This window comes from Giraffa tippelskirchi, chromosome Y (genome assembly GCF_054371585.1).
Source record: "Giraffa tippelskirchi isolate mGirTip1 chromosome Y, T2T-mGirTip1v1.2.pri, whole genome shotgun sequence".
NCBI lineage: Eukaryota > Metazoa > Chordata > Mammalia > Artiodactyla > Giraffidae > Giraffa > Giraffa tippelskirchi.
In genome coordinates, this window is record NC_137290.1 from 2,237,398 (window position 1) to 2,254,889 (window position 17,492).

A 17,492-nucleotide genomic window follows, 5' to 3' on the forward strand; every position below is an offset into this window, starting at 1 on the left:
GTGGTTCCTGGGCTCTCGAGCACAGACTCAGTAGTTGTGGTGCTCGGGCTGAGTTGCTCTGTGATATGTGGAATCTTCCCCGATCAGGGATCAAACTCGTGCATCCTTCATTGACACGCAGAATCTTTACCACCGAGTTACTAGGGGAGCCCTATCCATTGTTCTTGAACCCTTGTGTGTCTGAAGATTCCTTTCAGCATTTTCAACCTATATGTACACTTAATAAAAACCTAGACAGCAGGACTTCCGGGGTGGTCCAGTGGCTAAGACTCTGAGCTCCTAGTACAGGGGACCCCGGTTCAATCCCTGGTCAGGGAACTATTATTAGATCCCTCGTGCCACAACCTAGAATTTGCATGCCACAACTGGCCAAAAAAAAAAAATCCTGAGTGCCACAAGACTTAATGTAGCCAAATCAATACATTATATATATATATATTAAAAAAGAAGTGCACAACAGCTTCTGAGATTTCTGACTACATTTTCCTGGTGGTGTTTCATGTCCAGAATCACACTGCCTCCGTTGAACAGTAAGTCAGATTGCCAACCCTAGGAATGATCTGAAGTGATTGCCAAGGGTGAGTGAACATCTCCAGTGAGGCTGAGGGCATGAAGGGAGAGATGAGGAACTTTGTGTCTGGTGTGTTGAGCGGGGGACTGCAGGGGCAAGCCAACACGGCCTGGGTGTTCACTTCTGTCGGTGTTCCATAAAAAGTCTAGCAGTAACTGAGATGAATTTCCAGGTGAGGGAAGAGGGGCCCTTTACAGTACTCAGAGGATGTTCATGCTCTTTAAAATGATGCCACATGACAGAGTAAGGTAAAGCCTTCTTTTCACCTCCCTCTCTCCCTTCCTACCTTGCTTCCTTCCATCCACTCATCCATCATCCATGCATCCTTGTATCCATCATCCATCCATCCTTCTATCCATTCACCCATCATCCATCCATCCATTCTTCCATCCATCATCCATCATCCATCCTTCTTTCCATCCATCCTTCATCCATCCTATCAATTCATCCATCATCCATCCATCCTTCCTTCCATCCATCCACTCATCCATCATCCAACCACCCATCCATCCATCATCCTTCTATACATTCATCCATCATCCATCCATCCATCCTTCTTTCCATCCATCCTCCATCCATCCTATCAATTCATCCATCATCCATCCATCCTTCCTTCCATCCATCATCCTTCTATCCATTCATCCATCATCCATCCATCCTTCCTTGTATCCATTCATCCACCATCCATCCATCCATTCTTCCATCCATCATCCATACATCCTTCCTTCCATCCACCCATTCTTCCATCCATTTATCTATCATCCTTCTATTCATCCACCCATCATCCATCCATTATCCTTCCATCCCTCCATCATCCGTCCATCCCTCCATCACCCATTCTTCCATCCATTTATCTATCATCCTTCCATCCATCATCCATCATCCATCCATCCTTCCTTCCATCCATCATCCTTCTATCCATTCATCCATCATCCATCCATCTTTCCTTCTATCCATTCATCCATCATCCATCCATCCATTCTTCCATCCATCATCCATCATACATCCATCCTATCAATTCATCCATCATCCATCCATCCTTCATTCCATCCATCCACCCATCCATCATCCAACCACCCATCCATACATCCATCCATCCATCATCCATCCATCCTTCCTTCCATCCATGATTCTTTTATCCATTCATCCATCATCCATCCATCCTTCCTTCTATTCATCCACCCATCATCCATCCATTATCCTTCTATCCCTCCATCATCCTTCCATCCCCCCATCATCCTTCCATCCCTCCATCACCCATCCATCCATCCATCCTTTTCTCTTGCATCCTTCCTTCCTCCCTTTCTCTTTCACAACTGGCTATCCAATAACCCAAGGTGAATAAACACACAACAGGCCTCACAAAGAATGCTCTTTATTCTGAAATATTTCTCTGTAATCACTGCTGCAGTTTCCTCTAGTTACCCCATTTTTCCCCCTGACAAATCTTCTTGTTTGTCTATGAAACAGCAATAATTACTTGATCTATGCAGATTTCCTTGTGAATAACATATTGTAAATGTGGATTCCCAGGGAGAAAAGGCAAGAAGCCTGGCTGATAAGCATACATGTACCATCCTACACCTCCAAATTACGGTGAAATATGGCAACTTTTTACTTGTCTTGAGGGATACATCTGTTTGGCTAAGGTAATTAAGCTGGCCTCTCTGAGCATCTGGCATCACGAAAGGAATGAGAGATGACTCATTTAAATCATCCAAGTATCTGAAAAAACAAATTCTCTTTTCCTGAGTGTCCAAATTTTGTGAAGATCATTGTTACGGTTTTGCACAGTGTAGCGGAAGCTAAATTCTGAGCAAAATGGCTCAACTGTGGGACATTTGTTAAGAGAAAGCATTGATTAGTTAGGCTTTTATTACTATTCCTTGGCATGCTAAATTAAAAAAATATATTTATTTTTTCTTTTATCTATGGTCGGGCTTCCCTGGTGACTCAGATGGTAAAGAATGCGCCTGCAATGCCAGAGACCTGGGTTCGATCCCTGGGTCAGGAAGGTCCCTTGGAGGAGGGCATGGCAACCCACTCCAGTATTCTCACCTGGAGAAGCCCATGGACAGAGGAGACTGGAGCGCTACTGTATATGGGGTCGCAAAAAGTCAGACACGACTGAGCGACTAACGTGTAACGTGTATGGTTACGTCAGAGTCTTAGTTGAGGCATGGGGACTTCTTTCCAAGCCTTCAGTTTTTCCTGTGGGCTGTTTTAATAACGAGCACTGACCATCCATCATCCCTTTATGTGAGTGTGTGTATACACACATATTACAGTTTCGATAAAATACCTTTAGTCTAATGGACACGTTCTCTGTCCTTGGAGTTTTCCCCCTGAATAACCTGGGTGGGGATTTTTCCACTGTCTTACATAAGCAGGGGTGGATGTCACTTACTTCCAGGATAAGAGAGATTTCAGAGAAAATGAGCAGTGACGGTGTCTTGAAGGACTGGTAAGAAGAAGGTTTACAGACACTGTACGATACACTATTGCGTGTAGCCTGGAGGATGCTGGAACCCACAGCTTTCTCATCTACTTAGTGCATGGTAGGAGCAAACACAGTGAGGTGTGCCTCACACAAAGCAGAAGGTGTGTTTAGAGCGTCTACTGCTGTCTAGTCTGCTCAGTCATGTCCAGCTCTCTGTGACCCCATGGACTGTAGCCCGCCAGGCTCCTCTGTCCATGGGATTCTCCAGGCAAGAATCCTGCAGTGGGTTGCCATTTCCTTCTCCAGGGGGTCTTCCCGACCCAGGGATCGAACCCAGGTCTCCTGCATTGCAGGCAGATTCTTTCCCACGTGAGCCACCAGGGAAGCCCATACAGATTGAAGCAAGTCAGAAACAGAAAGACAGATATCATATATTAATGCACATACATGGAATCTAGAAGGATGGTACTGATGATACTATGTTCAGGGCAGCAAAGGAGACATAGACATTTTGGACACAGTGGGGGAAAGAGAGGATGGGATGATTTGGGAGAATCGCACTGAAACATCTACATTGCCCTATGTAAAATAGAGAGCCAGTGGGAAGAGTTCGGTGTATGATGCGGGGAACCCAAATCCGGTGCTGTGTGATAACGTAGAGGGGTGTGGTGGAGCGGGAGGCGGGAGGTTCTAGAGGGAGGGGACGTGTGTCTACCTATGGCTGATTCCTGTTGATGTATGGCAAAAACAATGACAATATCATAATTATCCTCTAATAAAAAAAAAAAATGAAGGGTTCCTATTTTAAGTTATGTAATATTTTATTAACGTACAGGATGGCCCCTTAACTCTGACATACACGTTTTTCATTTCCACTGGAAGTTTTCCGATTGCTCTGTTAGGAATACATTTGTAACTTTCCACCACCTTTTTTCTTTTCTCCCGCCCGCCTAAAGCCATTCAAAATATGAAACCGAGACACAGTGTGGAAAAAAAAAAACGATTGATGGAGAGGGTTCCCCAAGCTCTCTGCCACACTGGAGAACGGTGGAAAGGCAGAAAGGACGTGATCTGTGGTCCAGACCTATTTCCCAGGACGCCCACAGCTCGAAAATCGAATCAGGAGATGGAGAGACTGGCCGGGCTCTTGACCGGGCTGTGTGTTTCCTCAACCACATCAACGAGGGTGTCTCCAGTCCCCCTTTTTCCTGCTGCTATGCTTTAGGTTCTAGTCTCATACAATAGGCGCCCCCCAGGAACTGTTTCTTCTTGGAAAACAGTCAAGAGGCGAGGCCGTTCAACGAACGTTGTCATCGCTCCCACTGAGTCGCCGAGCAAGCTCTCTGAATTCGGAGCACCCCCTACGCCGGCTGGAGACACCCGGTTTGCTTTCCAGGCAAAAAAAGGAACAGGGCTGACACGCAGAAGGAGGTAACGTGATGCCTGCGGTCGAAGGCGCCTTGACGACCACGGGCTCCGTCAGCACCGCTGCCTGGGATCGCTGATGGTGCATGACCCGGAGTATTCATAGCCTGCAGCCCTGTACCGCACATCAGGCAGGAGCGCTCTTCTCAGAGAGAAGCGGGGGTCGGGGGGCTGGGCAGCGAAAAATAAAGACGCAGAAGAACCCATCGCCAGCCGCGGCGAGGCCTCGGGAAGCAAAGGATGTTTTGGTTAACAATTTACGTTTCTATTGTTTTCAACTGCAAAGCTCACCAAACTGCTAAGATTTTTATTTTTTATGTTTTCCAATCTGCCCTGGTCATGAAGAGGATTTAAAATAGTTGTTTTTTTAATTATCAAAAAAAATTTTTTTATCGAAGTGCACTGCAGTTACAATGTGATAGTTGGTTTCAAGTGTGCAGCAAAGTGATTCAATTATATGTGTACACACACACACACACACACACACACACACACAGTGTTACTTGCTCAGTCGTGAACAACTCTTTGCGACTCCATGGACTGTAGCCCCCCCGACTCCTCTGTCCATGTGATTCTCTGGGCAAGGATATTGGAGTGGGTTGCCATTTCCTTCTCCAAATTGAGGAAATAGCCTTGTTTTTTCCTTCCAAAAGCTGTGTGCGTGCCTTTTTTTTTTAACAATAGAAAGTTGAATGAGGTTTTTCACTAACAGTGCTTTCACACTGATGGCAATAACATTGGTTTAATGTGAACAGTGGAGAATGGAGAAGGGAATGGCAGCCCATTCCAGTATCCTTGCCTGAAGAATCACATGGACAGAGGAGTCTGGGGGGCTACGGTCCATGGGGTCACAAAGAGTTGGACACGACTGAGTGACTGACCATATATATATATATAGAGAGAGAGAGAGCTGGCAAAAAGTTCCATAAGATATTATGGAAAAACCCGAATGAACGTTGGGACCTATATATATATATATATTCGATTATTTTTCCATTACAGATCATTACAGATATTGAGCAGAGTTCCCCGTGCTAGACAGTAGGGCCTTGTTTATCTCTTTGATATGTAGTATTGTGTATCTCCGAACCCCAAACTGCTAATTTATCCCTCCTTCCTTTTCCCCCCTGATAGCCATTAAGCTGTCCATGCCTGTAAGTCTATCTCTGTTTTGTAAATAAGTTCCGTCGTATGATCTTTTTAGAGTCCACATATAAGGGACATGATGCGGTTTAGTCTTTCTGTGTCTGACGGCTTCACTCAGTATGACAATGTCTAGTTGCATGCATGTTGATGCAAACGGCACTCTTTCCTTCTTTTTCATGGCTGAGTAGTATTCCGTTATGTATATGTACCACATCTTCTTTATCCATCACTCTGTTGATGGACACTTAAGTTGCTTCCACGTCTTGGCTGTTGCAAACCGTGCTGCTGTGACCATTGGGGTGCGTGTGTATTTTTGAATTTAAAGTTTTGTGTGGCTATGTGCCCAGGAGGAAGAACAGTTTTGAAAGGCCATTTTCTTCTGGCATTCTCTCAGAAAAAAAAAAAAAAAAATCTCTAATTCATTATTTCAGAGAAAAAGTTGAATATTCTATTTAATGGTTCTTTATTCCTCCCCCCTTTCCTGTATTGAATTCGCTCTTATATTAATTCTCATCGGACTACTGTTGTTATTATTTTTTGCTTTATAAAAATGAAGCCTTGAGTCAGACACCATCACTTCTTCTGATTCAGCTCAGTCATCACTTTGGGCAGAAAATGTTTTTCAATTCTACTGACCTTGGGTTGAAAACAATTTCTTATAGCACCTAATACTTGTTTTCTTAGTTGCTAACTCATGCCTGACTCTTTGCGACCCCATGGACTGTAGCCCACCAGGCTCCTCTGTCCATGGGATTTCCCAGGCAAGAAAACTGGAGAGGGTTGCCATCTTCTTCTCCAAAGGAATCTTCCCAACCCAAGGATCAAACTTGGATCTCCTGCATTGGCAGCTGGATATTTCACCACTGAGCCACCTGGGAAGCCCGATAGCATCTAATAGGATGAAAAGACCCTGATGCTGGGAACGTTTGAGGGCAGGAGGAGCAGGGGACGTCAGAGGATGAGATGGTCGGATGGCATCGCCAAATCAACAGACCTGAGTTTGAGCAAACTCTGGGAGTTGGTCATGGACAGGGAAGCCTGGAGTGCTGCAGTCCATGGGGTCGCAAAGAGTTGGACACGACTGAGAGGCTGAACAACAATAGGAACAGAGAGTGACTTGGGTGGATAACGTGAAAAGCACGCCACGTTTATTAAATAGGAAAATAAATACAGAACAAGGCCAGGAAGGAAGGCCTGATGGAGGGAAGGATGCAGGTAAGGATGGAAAGGAGGGAAGGGGCTGGGGGGAGAATGAAGGACAGAAAGAGAAAGAAAAAGAAAGAAAGACGAGAAAGAAGGAATAAGAAAGTAAACAAGCCAACTCGTTGGAAGCAAAAGAAAGGGAAACCGCAGGGAACGTCATTACAGTAGAATGTGAAACAACACTTCACACGTTATTTTGGAGGATGCAAGTCAGTTAAGTCAATTATGGCCCCTTTGAAATAAAATCCCATGGATACCACGGGATCTGAGAAGCAAGGAAAATAAACTACAGCGGATGATGAGAAAAAAAAATGGAAGTACCCCACACAGAGACGGCAAAATTGGAGAGAAAAGCAATGGCATTATAAAGATGAAATGAAGGTGGACACCAACAGACCACAGAGCGGAAAGACTTGAAGGAGTTAGACGGGGAGGTTAGACTCCTCTAATCTAAGCTACAAGAAATAAAGAACTCAAGTGCAACATGTGTTCAGATCAAAAAATGATAGCGGCATCCGCACAGAAAACAACCTGAATCTATGCCTCGCTCATAATCCTTTGATAAGGGATTTCGGAGGCAGACTTTTTGTCAGTGACGGAGTGACCTAAAAGGCAACAATTACTTGAGAGACCCTGGGGGCGAGTCACTGAGATGGAAACATATCCTACCCTGAGCTGTCGTCATTCAACTGTAAATGTCACAGGGAAGATTATTTCCCAACACGGGAGAGCTGGGGAAACAGAAAGGAGCCCTTCTCGAAAGGAGAAGGGAATCTGAACCCAGCAGGTCAAGAGGATGAATGTTAAAGCCCAGTGCAACATATTGAGGATGGTAAAAAAGCATTCAGACAGGTGTTTGCCACGCGTAATTTATCTGTTATACAAATGCAAAAAATAGCATCCTCACACTGATCTAAAGTAGGGATGGATGGGGACACAGTGTCAGGACCAAGCTGAAATATGTCTCTCTATCGCTCTTCACAAAACAAGCGGACTTTTCAAAGATGATAGACAGCGATAGAAGTTTATGGATATTATTCAAGAGTTTGTAGGACCCACTGGAACAACGAGAAACAATGCAACAGTGAAAGTGAGGCAGAAATGAATAAGGCAGGATGATAATTATGTTTCGAACATCCATGTCTGTGTGAATAGGAATCAGTGCCAGGTTTATGCAGACGAGACAGGGACTTGCCTAGGGGGTCAGTGGTTAGGAATCCACCTGCCAATGCAGGGGGCACAGGTTTGATCCCTGGTTCCGGAAGATCCCACATGCCCTGGGGCAACTAAGCCCGTGTGCCACAAGTGTGCAGTCTGTGTCGCAGAGACCTTTCTCTGCAACAAGAGAAGCCCCCGCAATGAGAAGCCCCACACCGCAACTGGAGCGTAGCCCCCGCTGGCCACAACTAGGGAAAGCCCACGCTCAGCAGCAAAGACAGAGTCAAAGTAAACAGATAAAGATGTGGATAAAACAAGGAAGGATTTTGAATATACTTAAAGTTGGTATTAATCAACTTGAAAGTTTGACCGTAGATGAAGCAATGTCCATATTTGGGAAGGAAAGTAAAACATATACACACACACACTGGACGGAGAAGACCTTCTCTATCAGAGAAACACAAAATCAGATATTCAAGCTCATGTCCATCGAGTCGGTGATGCCATCCAACCATCTCATCCTCTGTCGTTCCCTTCTCCTCCTGCCTTCAATCTTTCCCAGCATCAGGGTCTTTTCCAGAGAGTCTGCTCTTTGTATCAGGTGGCCAAAGGATTGGAGTTTTAGCTTCAGCATCTGTCCTTCCGATGGATATTCAGGACTGATTTCCTTTAGGATGGACTGGTTGGATCTCCTTGCAGTCCAGCGGACTCTCAAGAATCTTCTCCAACACCACATTTCAAAAGCATCAATTCTTCAACATTCAGCCTTCTTCATGGTCCAACTCTCACATCCATACATGACTACTGCAAAAACCATAGCTTTGACTAGACAGACCTTTGGTGGCAAAGTAATGTCTCTGCTTTTTAATATGCTGTCTAGGTAGGTGATAACTTTTCTTCCAAGGAGCAAGCGTCTTTTAATTTCATGGCTGCAGTCACCATCTGCAGTGATTTTAGAGCCCAAGAAAATAAAGTCTGTCACTGTTTCCACTGTGTCCCCATCTATGTGCCATGAAGTGATGGGACCGGATGCCATGATCTTCTTTTTTCAATGTTGAGTTTTAAGCTGGTGTTTTCACTCTCCTCTTTTCACTTTACTAAAGAGCCTCTGTATGTTCCCTTACATCTCAGTTTAGCAAGACAGTCACTGATTGCCGTCTGCTGCTGCTGCTGCTGCTAAGTCTCTTCAGTCATGTCTGACTCTGTGCGACCCCATAGACGGCAGCCCACTAGGCTCTGCCGTCCCTGGGATTCTCCAGGCAAGAATACTAGAGTTGGTTGCCATTTCCTTCTCCAAGATTTCAGTCTAGGTGTCCTGACAGAGAATAAAGCTGCTCATTATTTGTTCCCTTTTTTGTTCTCTGTCCACATGAATCAACTATCTGTGATATCACTTGCTCCCATGGGCAGTAGCAAGAAACAGAGAAAAATCCATAACGTTTTCTCCTTTGAGTCGACTGAAACCCTGAACTGCATTTCGTGAAAATAGTATATTGATTAAACTCATCAATATAAATGACTTGGAATAATCATTTTAAAACAAACAAACAAACTTAAGTCCCATTCAGGATTTTTGGCGGATGAAAATACAAAATGCAGAGAGCTATCAGGATGACAGCATTGTCCACTGATCATACTGGACTGAAGGAGATATAATAGGAAATTGGCTTCCTCAAATCAGAAGAAAATAATGTTATTATACCCTGGCATTCTCAGAAAGGTATTGCTGTGGAATTTTTAGACTTTTCATGCTTTATAAGTGTGGGCAGTAGGGGAGAAAACAGAAAACATTGAGAATAATATATATAAGGATCTTTCTTTAAAAAATCCAGTCTTAGGGGACTTCCTGGTGGTGACACAGTCAAGACTTCCAATCCAGGGGGCCTGGGTTCAATCCCTGGTCAAGGAGCTAGATGTTGCATGCCACAACTAAGACCAAAGATCTCACATGCTGCAACCAAGAGCCGGCGCAGCCAAGTAAGAAAAATATATATATATATATATATATATTTTAAAACAAATCTAATTTTGGGACTTCCCTGATGGTCCGGTGGCTAAGACTCTGCACTCCCACCCAATGTAGGGAACCCAGGTTCATTCTGGACTCCCTAGAATAACTGGATCCCACATGCCACAACTAAGATTTGATGCAGCCAAATAAATATTTAAAAAAAAAATCTAATATTAACCATGTATGTTAAGAAAATCTGCATTAAATCCCCAAATCATACAATGTATGATACTTAAACATATACAAATTAACAAGTTAAAATGTACCTTTAAAATATACAAGCTAACGTTTTTTTAATGTATTCACAGAGTTACTACCACCACAATCCAGGTTAGAACATTTCTTTCCTCCAAAGAGAAACCTTATACCCAATAAGTCCCTCCTCATTCCTGTTCACCTTGGTGCCCTTGGAAACCATGAATCTCCCTTCTCTCTGCATGTTTTAAGTGAAACACGCAAAAGAATCTTCTTCTTTCTTTTCTTATTCCGCGTGTTTTAAGTGAAAAAGCACACAGCCTGTGTCGTCTTTTGGGATTGGCTTTTTTCATCTGACATAAGGTTTTCAAGGTTCACCCACACTGAAGCCTGTGTCCCTACTTCTTTCTTTGTTATTGCTGTTCAGTCGCTAAGTCGTGTCTGACTCTTTACGACCCCATGGACTGCAGCATGCCAGGATCTTCTGTCTTTGCTATCTCTCGGAGTTTGCTCAGACTGATGTCCATTGAGTCAGTGAAGCTGTCTAACTATCCCATCTCATTCCTTTCTATGATCCGGTAACATTTTGTGATTATATGGACAGCCCACACTTTGTTTTTCTATTCATCCACTCATGGACATTTGGAAGGTTTCCATTCTTTTAGCTATTTTTACAAACAGCACTGAATGTCCACAGACAAGTTCTACGACGGAGATACGCCTTCTTACACAACTTGGGATGGAATTGCTACATCACAGTAAACATGCATCATGAAAGACTGGCATTCAACTTGATTTCAAAGAAAATGCAAGACTGTATGTGTGTCTTTGTGAACGAGTGTGTACAACAGAGCCTAGTTCACATCAAGCCCACATAGTATGTGATACACTATGTCACCTGATATCTATCAGCCCCATCCGTCAACTACCCAAGACCACTGGACTGCGTCTTTCCGTTTCCAGATACAACATGTGTTTCTAAACCTCCTTTCTTTCTTGGTTCTTTTCTATATATAGAACGCCTTCTGTGAAAAGTATAGACAGGACTTTTCCTCAGCTCCTGGCCTAAGGGACTTCTTTATTCTGCACACTCCCATCACTCATTATAATTCACTTGTAATCGCTCACGAGTATATTGGAAATGTGCTAGTATTTGTGATTAGCACAGAATCAGAGTCGTACAGCAGGGAGCCTCAAATTCCCCCCTTACAAGGATCTTAAGTTTCCTTATGGGATGTCCCTGGTGGTTCGGTGGTTAGGAAATCTGCCTTGCAGTTCAGGGGACATAGGTTCCAGCCCTGGTCTAGAAACTAAGATCACACATTGCCACAGAGCAACTAAACCCTTGAGCCGCAACCAAGACCTAACGCATCCAAATATGTAAATAGATACACATATATTAAAAGAAATTTTTTTCTTACTCCCTTCCCCATCATGTCTGAAACTAGCAGTTTTTCTTTGAATTAACTTCAAGTGTTCACCGACTGGAAAGCATGAGAGAATTCTAAGTGTCCTTTCTTCAGTCCAGCAGCTCTGGCAGTTAATAAAAATCTTACAATGGAAAAAATGTAAAAGGGAATTAATTTTTACACTCTTCTGTGGCTCACTGAAATCTAGAGGTGGTGGTAGGAGAAAAAAAGAAAAAAACAACATTGAAATATAGCCGTGAGAAGAGAAAGATCTGATTATTTACATCATCCAAGCTTTTCCCTGATAGGTCAGCTGGTAAAGAATCTGCCTGGAATGCAGAGGATACTGGTTCTATTCCTGTGTCAGGACGATCCCCTGGAGAAGGGATAGGCTACCCACTCCAGTATTCTTGGGCTTTCCTTGTGGCTCAGCTGGTAAAGAATCCACCTGCAATGCAGGAGACCTGGGTTCGATTCCTGGGTTGGGAAGATCCCCTGGAGAAGGAAAAGGTTACCCACTCCAGTATTTGGGCCTGGAGAATCCCATGGACTGCAGCACACCAGGCTTCCCTGTCCATCACCAACTCCTGGAGCTTGCTCAAACTCACGTCCATTGAATCGGTGTTGCCTTCCAACCATCTCCTCCTCTGTCATCCCCTTCTCCTCCTGCCTTCAATCTTTCCCAGCATCAGGGTGTTTTCCGAGGAGTCAGTGTTAGGTGGCCAACGGACTGAAGCTTCAGCTTCAGCATCAGTCCTTCCAATGAATATTCGGGTCTGATCTCCTTTAGGATTGACTGCTTTGGTATCTCAGCCAAGGATTTATGTCCTGCTATTTGGAGCCTGTATCCTATCTCTAAAATTCTTGCCTATGAGTATAACGCAGGTCAGGGTACGGGGTCTGTGGGTTGTTTGGAGGGACATTCTGGCAGTTATTATCTCTTAAGACTATATTATGACAGAGAGTGAGAAGTAAGCATCTGTTGTTGAAGGCATCCAGTCTACAGTGACTTTGTTATGGCAGACCTAGCCAAAAGGGACAGTAACTTACAGCCTAAAGAAGCCAGCAGCATTAATAAACACAAATTGATTATGGGATGTAACTGCAGATAATTTTCAAAACCAGATGTCTGGGACCCGTTGGCCTTTGACACTGTCAAAGTGCTTGGGATGTTGGGATTGTTGCGTTGGTTAAATCGTGTCCGACTCTTTTGCAACCCCATAGACTGCAGCCTGCCAGGCTCCTCGTGCATGGGATTCTCCAAGCAAGAATACTGGAGTGGGTTGCCATGCCCTCCTTCAGGGAATCTTCCAAACACAGGGATTGAACCTGACTGTCTTTTGTCTCGTGCATTGGCAGGCGGGTTCTTTACCACGAGCCCCACCTGGGAAGCCCTCAGACTGCCTTCACTACCTAACTATCCCTGTCTACGTTGTCCGCACAAAACATGGAGAAAGGAAAAGACAGTGTTTATCACCATCACACAGAAAGTGTTTTACAACTTTGATGAATGCCAGTAGGTACCATGTCTCTCTCAATCTGTTGCTGTTGTTCCGTCGCTAAGTCGTGTCTGACCCTTTGCCACCCCATGGACTGTAGCACGCCAGGCCTGCCTGTCCTTCACCATCTCCCAGGGTTTGCTGGTCCTGCCTAATTGTAGAGAAAATGTAGTGTTTGTTTTTGCAGGTCAGCTGACCTCAGAACACTGAGGGCTGTTTCAATAAGCTGGAGAGAAAATTCAACTCCATCTGGTCCATGCTTTCCAGGGAACTGCTGTGGATCTGGTGTTTGTTTCTCTGTGGTTCACTGTGCCATCCATACTGTTCTTCAGTTCTTATCAGATAGTCTGCTTCCATGTTGAATACAGAGTAGATAGTTTTCCATGAGAGATTCTGTCCTAAACCAGTCAATCCTAAAGGAAATCAACCCTGAATATTCATTGGAAGGACTGATGCTGAAGCTGAAGCTCCAATCTTTTGGCCACCTGATGCTATGGTTTTTCCAGTAGTCGTGTATGGATGTGAGAGCTGGACCATAAAGAAGGCTGAGTGTTGAAGAATTGATGCTTTTGAACTGTGGTGTTGGAGAAGACTCTTGAGAGTCCCTTGAACTGCAAGGAGATCCAAGCAGTCCATCCTAAAGGAAATCAGTCCTGAATATTCATTGGAAGGACTGATGCTGAAGCTCCAATCCTTTGACCAAAGAGCTGACTCACTGGAAAGGACCCTGATGCTGGGAAAGATTGAAGGCAGGAGGAGAAGGGGACGACAGAGGATGAGATGGTTGGATGGCATCACTGACTCAATGGACATGAGTTTGGGTAAACTCTGGGAGATGGTGATGGACAGGGAGGCCTGGCGTGCTGCAGTCCATGGGGTCACAAAGAGTCGGACACGACTTAGTGATGGAACAACAGTAAGAAGGGAAGATCATTCAGCTGTCTCAGGCTGACGAATGGCTGCCCAGGTACCCACCCTGCTTACACAACCTTCAGACCACACCTCCCCATTTCTCCTTCAGGCCCTGCAAAGCCCTGGTATGTATCAGAACCCTGCCTCTCTCCTAGGGGGTAGGTCCCTTACAACAATCACACTCCGCATGACATACACCGTCATTTCTCTGAGTCAGGTGCTCATAGTATTGTAGAAACACACAAATTAAAAGGGGAATTTATTTATTGACCCTTTGTCTTTCTTCCTGCTCTGCTACAAAAATTTCCTGAACTTTGAAGGCTTAGTACCTAATCCTCTTTAAATGAGAGAAGGAAAACCTAAATATTTAATGTCTCACTGCTCTTAAGGAAATAAAAAGAGGATTCTTAGAGAATGGTAGAGGGCTAAAAGGTGTGGAGGAGGAACTGAAATGGGAAGGTTCACTGAGGTGAGGGATTGCCTGAGATGTAAAGGATGATGGATGGATGTTACTCAAAGGTGGAGGAAGAAGGAGGACTTCTAGTAGTGGGTAAAGACTACCACTGCAAGGAGAAGTTTTAAAATGTACATATGAAAGTCAACAGAGTGGATGTAACTGAGCAGGTAAACGGAGAAGAAAGGAAATAGAAGGGGGAAAAAAAAACCTACAGGAGAAGAAAATAAAACAGGAGAGGTGGGGCTTCCACTGGTTTGGGATGGTGACAGCAAGTCATGAACTGATAAGAATAACTAATCCAACTAAAGGGTAAATTTTCTAAGGAAAAGAACGCTTTGTTGATAGTTGATAAATCTACTCTATCTTTTCTTTCTTTCTCTATTTCTTAGGTTTTCTTCCTTTTTTCCTCTCTTTTTCCTTCTATTAATATCTTGTATTATCTCTCTTGTATTACCTACCTGTCCGTCTTATCTATTGGGGCTTCCTGGATGTCTCAGCGGGTAAAGAATCCGCCTGCAGTATCTGGTTTTGATTCCTGAGTCAGGAAGATCCCCTGGAGGAGGAAATGGCAACCCACTCCAGTATTCTTGCCTGGGAAATCCCATGGACCGAGGAGGCTGATGGGCTATACAGTCCATGGGGTCACAAAAGAGTTGGACAAGTACAGTTCAGTTCAGTTCAGTTCAGTTCAGTTGCTCAGTCGTGTCCGACTCTTTGCGAGCCCATGGACTGCAGCACGCCAGGCCTCCCTGTCCATCACCAACTCCTGGAGTCCACCCAAACCCATGTCCATTGAGTCGGTGATGCCATCCAACCATCTCATCCTCTGTCGTCCCCTTCTCCTCCTGTCCTCAATCTTTCCCAGCAGCAGGGTCTTTTCCAAGGAGTCAGCTCTTCACATCAGGTGGCCAAAGTATTGGAGTTTCAGCTTCAACATCAGTCCTTCCAATGAACACCCAGGACTGATCTCCTTTAGGTTGGACTGGTTGGATTTCCTTTCAGTCCAAGGGACTCTCAAGAGTCTTCTCCAACACCACAGTTCAAAAGCATCAATTCTTCAGTGCTCAGCTTTCTTTATAGTCCAACTCTCACATCCACACATGACTACTGGCAAAACCATAGCCTTGACTAGATGGACCTTAGTTGACAAAGTAAGGTCTCTGCTTTTTAGAGTTGGACAAGACTGAGCGACTAAACGATCTATCTAGTATCTTTCTTCTACCTAACACGGATCTATATTTATCAATCCTATCTTTCCATCCACTGAAGCACTCATCCATCCATCCATCCACTCCTCCATCAATCTATCTAGTTGTCAGTCAACTGTCTACATCTATCTATGTATCTATAATTTATCTATCTAGACCATTAGATCAGCGAATGAATGCATGGATAGATGGATCGGTGGATGGAGAGATGGAAAGACAGATGAACACAGAGATAATCATACATACTATTAATTATGTGCACAGGATAAGGGACTAGATAAACACAGGAGGTGCCATGCAATTCCGGGTCCGAGCCACTGATCAAAATACCATCTGAATCCAACCCACTCTCCTTCAAGAAGGGGGAGTGATAGAGCTTTCCAAAGGGGAGAAAAAAAAAAGAATCTAGTTCCCTAGTGGTCCTAGTGATGGTAAGGGATGATGAAATCACACTTCATATCCACGTCAAACTTCTTCCAAGTGTCCCTCTGTGTTGCCAAACCCAGAAAGAAAATCTACGTTCTCTGTTTCCCTTGCAGATCAAGATTATGACTGCAATATCTTTTTTTCCCTTCCTATGTAAACTTTTTTTGATGACGGGGCATGTGTAAGTCATAAAAATGGCTTAAAAATAAATGAATGTATTTCTGAAGGAGGCAAAAAGACAGAAGCACCGCGGTGTCGAGAAATAGCTCATTGCCAGCCACTGGAAGCCTTCGCCAGCACTCTCTCCATTGCCCTGGAGGCAACCTCTAAGCTGAATTTCATTAACAATTGCCTCCTAGTTCTTTTCTAAACTTTTATGCCTATGAGTGCAAATTTTCCATTTTATATAAACAGGCCTTGGGGCATTTGCACTGTTTTGCTGCAGACTTCTTGCACCCCATATTACAGAGCTCTATTCAGATATTCCTAGCATAACAGGGAAGAGGAAATCTGACTCCATGTTAAATGTTATTTTTTTTTTTTTACTTTAACCTCTGTCTTGTATCGCTTTTGCTACCAAGTTGTCTTTTGTCCATTTCTTTCCCTCACAGATTATATTTTTGATACATCATGATTAAAAATTTCCAGATGGCCATTCTGCTCCAATATAACACGGAAGACCCCGACACCGTGTAGCAGCTGCCGGACAGCACCCAGATCAAAATGGGCATTTTGGCACAAGTCCTACAGATTTTATTGAAGTCCAAGTTATTGGTCTTGGAAGACGAAAATGCAAATGTTGATGAGGTGGAATTGAAGCCAGATACCTTAATAAAATTATATCTTGGTTATAAAAATAAAAAATTAAGGGTTAACATCAATGTGCCAATGAAAACGGAACAGAAGCAGGAACAGGAAATCACACACAAAAACATCGAGGGGGATCGCAAACTACCGATCCAGGCGGCTATTGTGAGAATTATGAAAATGAGGAAGGTCCTAAAACACCAGCAGTTACTTGGAGAAGTCCTGACTCAGCTGTCCTCACGATTCAAGCCCCGGGTCCCAGTAATTGAGAAATGCATTGACATTCTGATCGAGAAGGAGTATCTGGAGCGAGTGGACGGGGAGAAGGACATCTACACCTACCTGGCCTAACCCGGGGGTCTGAGCGCGGGCGCAGCCCCGAGCGCGGCGGCCGCGCCCCCGGACGCCCGCCCGGCCCCAGGCCCCCGCCCCGGGCCCCAAAGCTGCTCAGGACCGCCACACTTCACGTCTATACATACGGACACCGACGCCATCCAACCTACTTTAAGACAGGAGGAGGGGACCTCCCGCGCCGAGGGCTGCATACGTCTGCATCCGCATCAACCATTGGCCACGCGAGCCCCAGCTGCCGGCTGGGGCCCCTCGGAGGCCGGCGTTCCTGGAG

General features: G+C 44.5%; 1 pseudogene; it reads left to right on the top strand.

Moving 5' to 3' along the window:
- The first annotated feature begins 16,690 nt into the window (after positions 1–16,690).
- Positions 16,691–17,286, top strand: LOC145537666 (cullin-1 pseudogene; annotated as a pseudogene).
- The last annotated feature ends 206 nt before the right edge of the window (positions 17,287–17,492 follow it).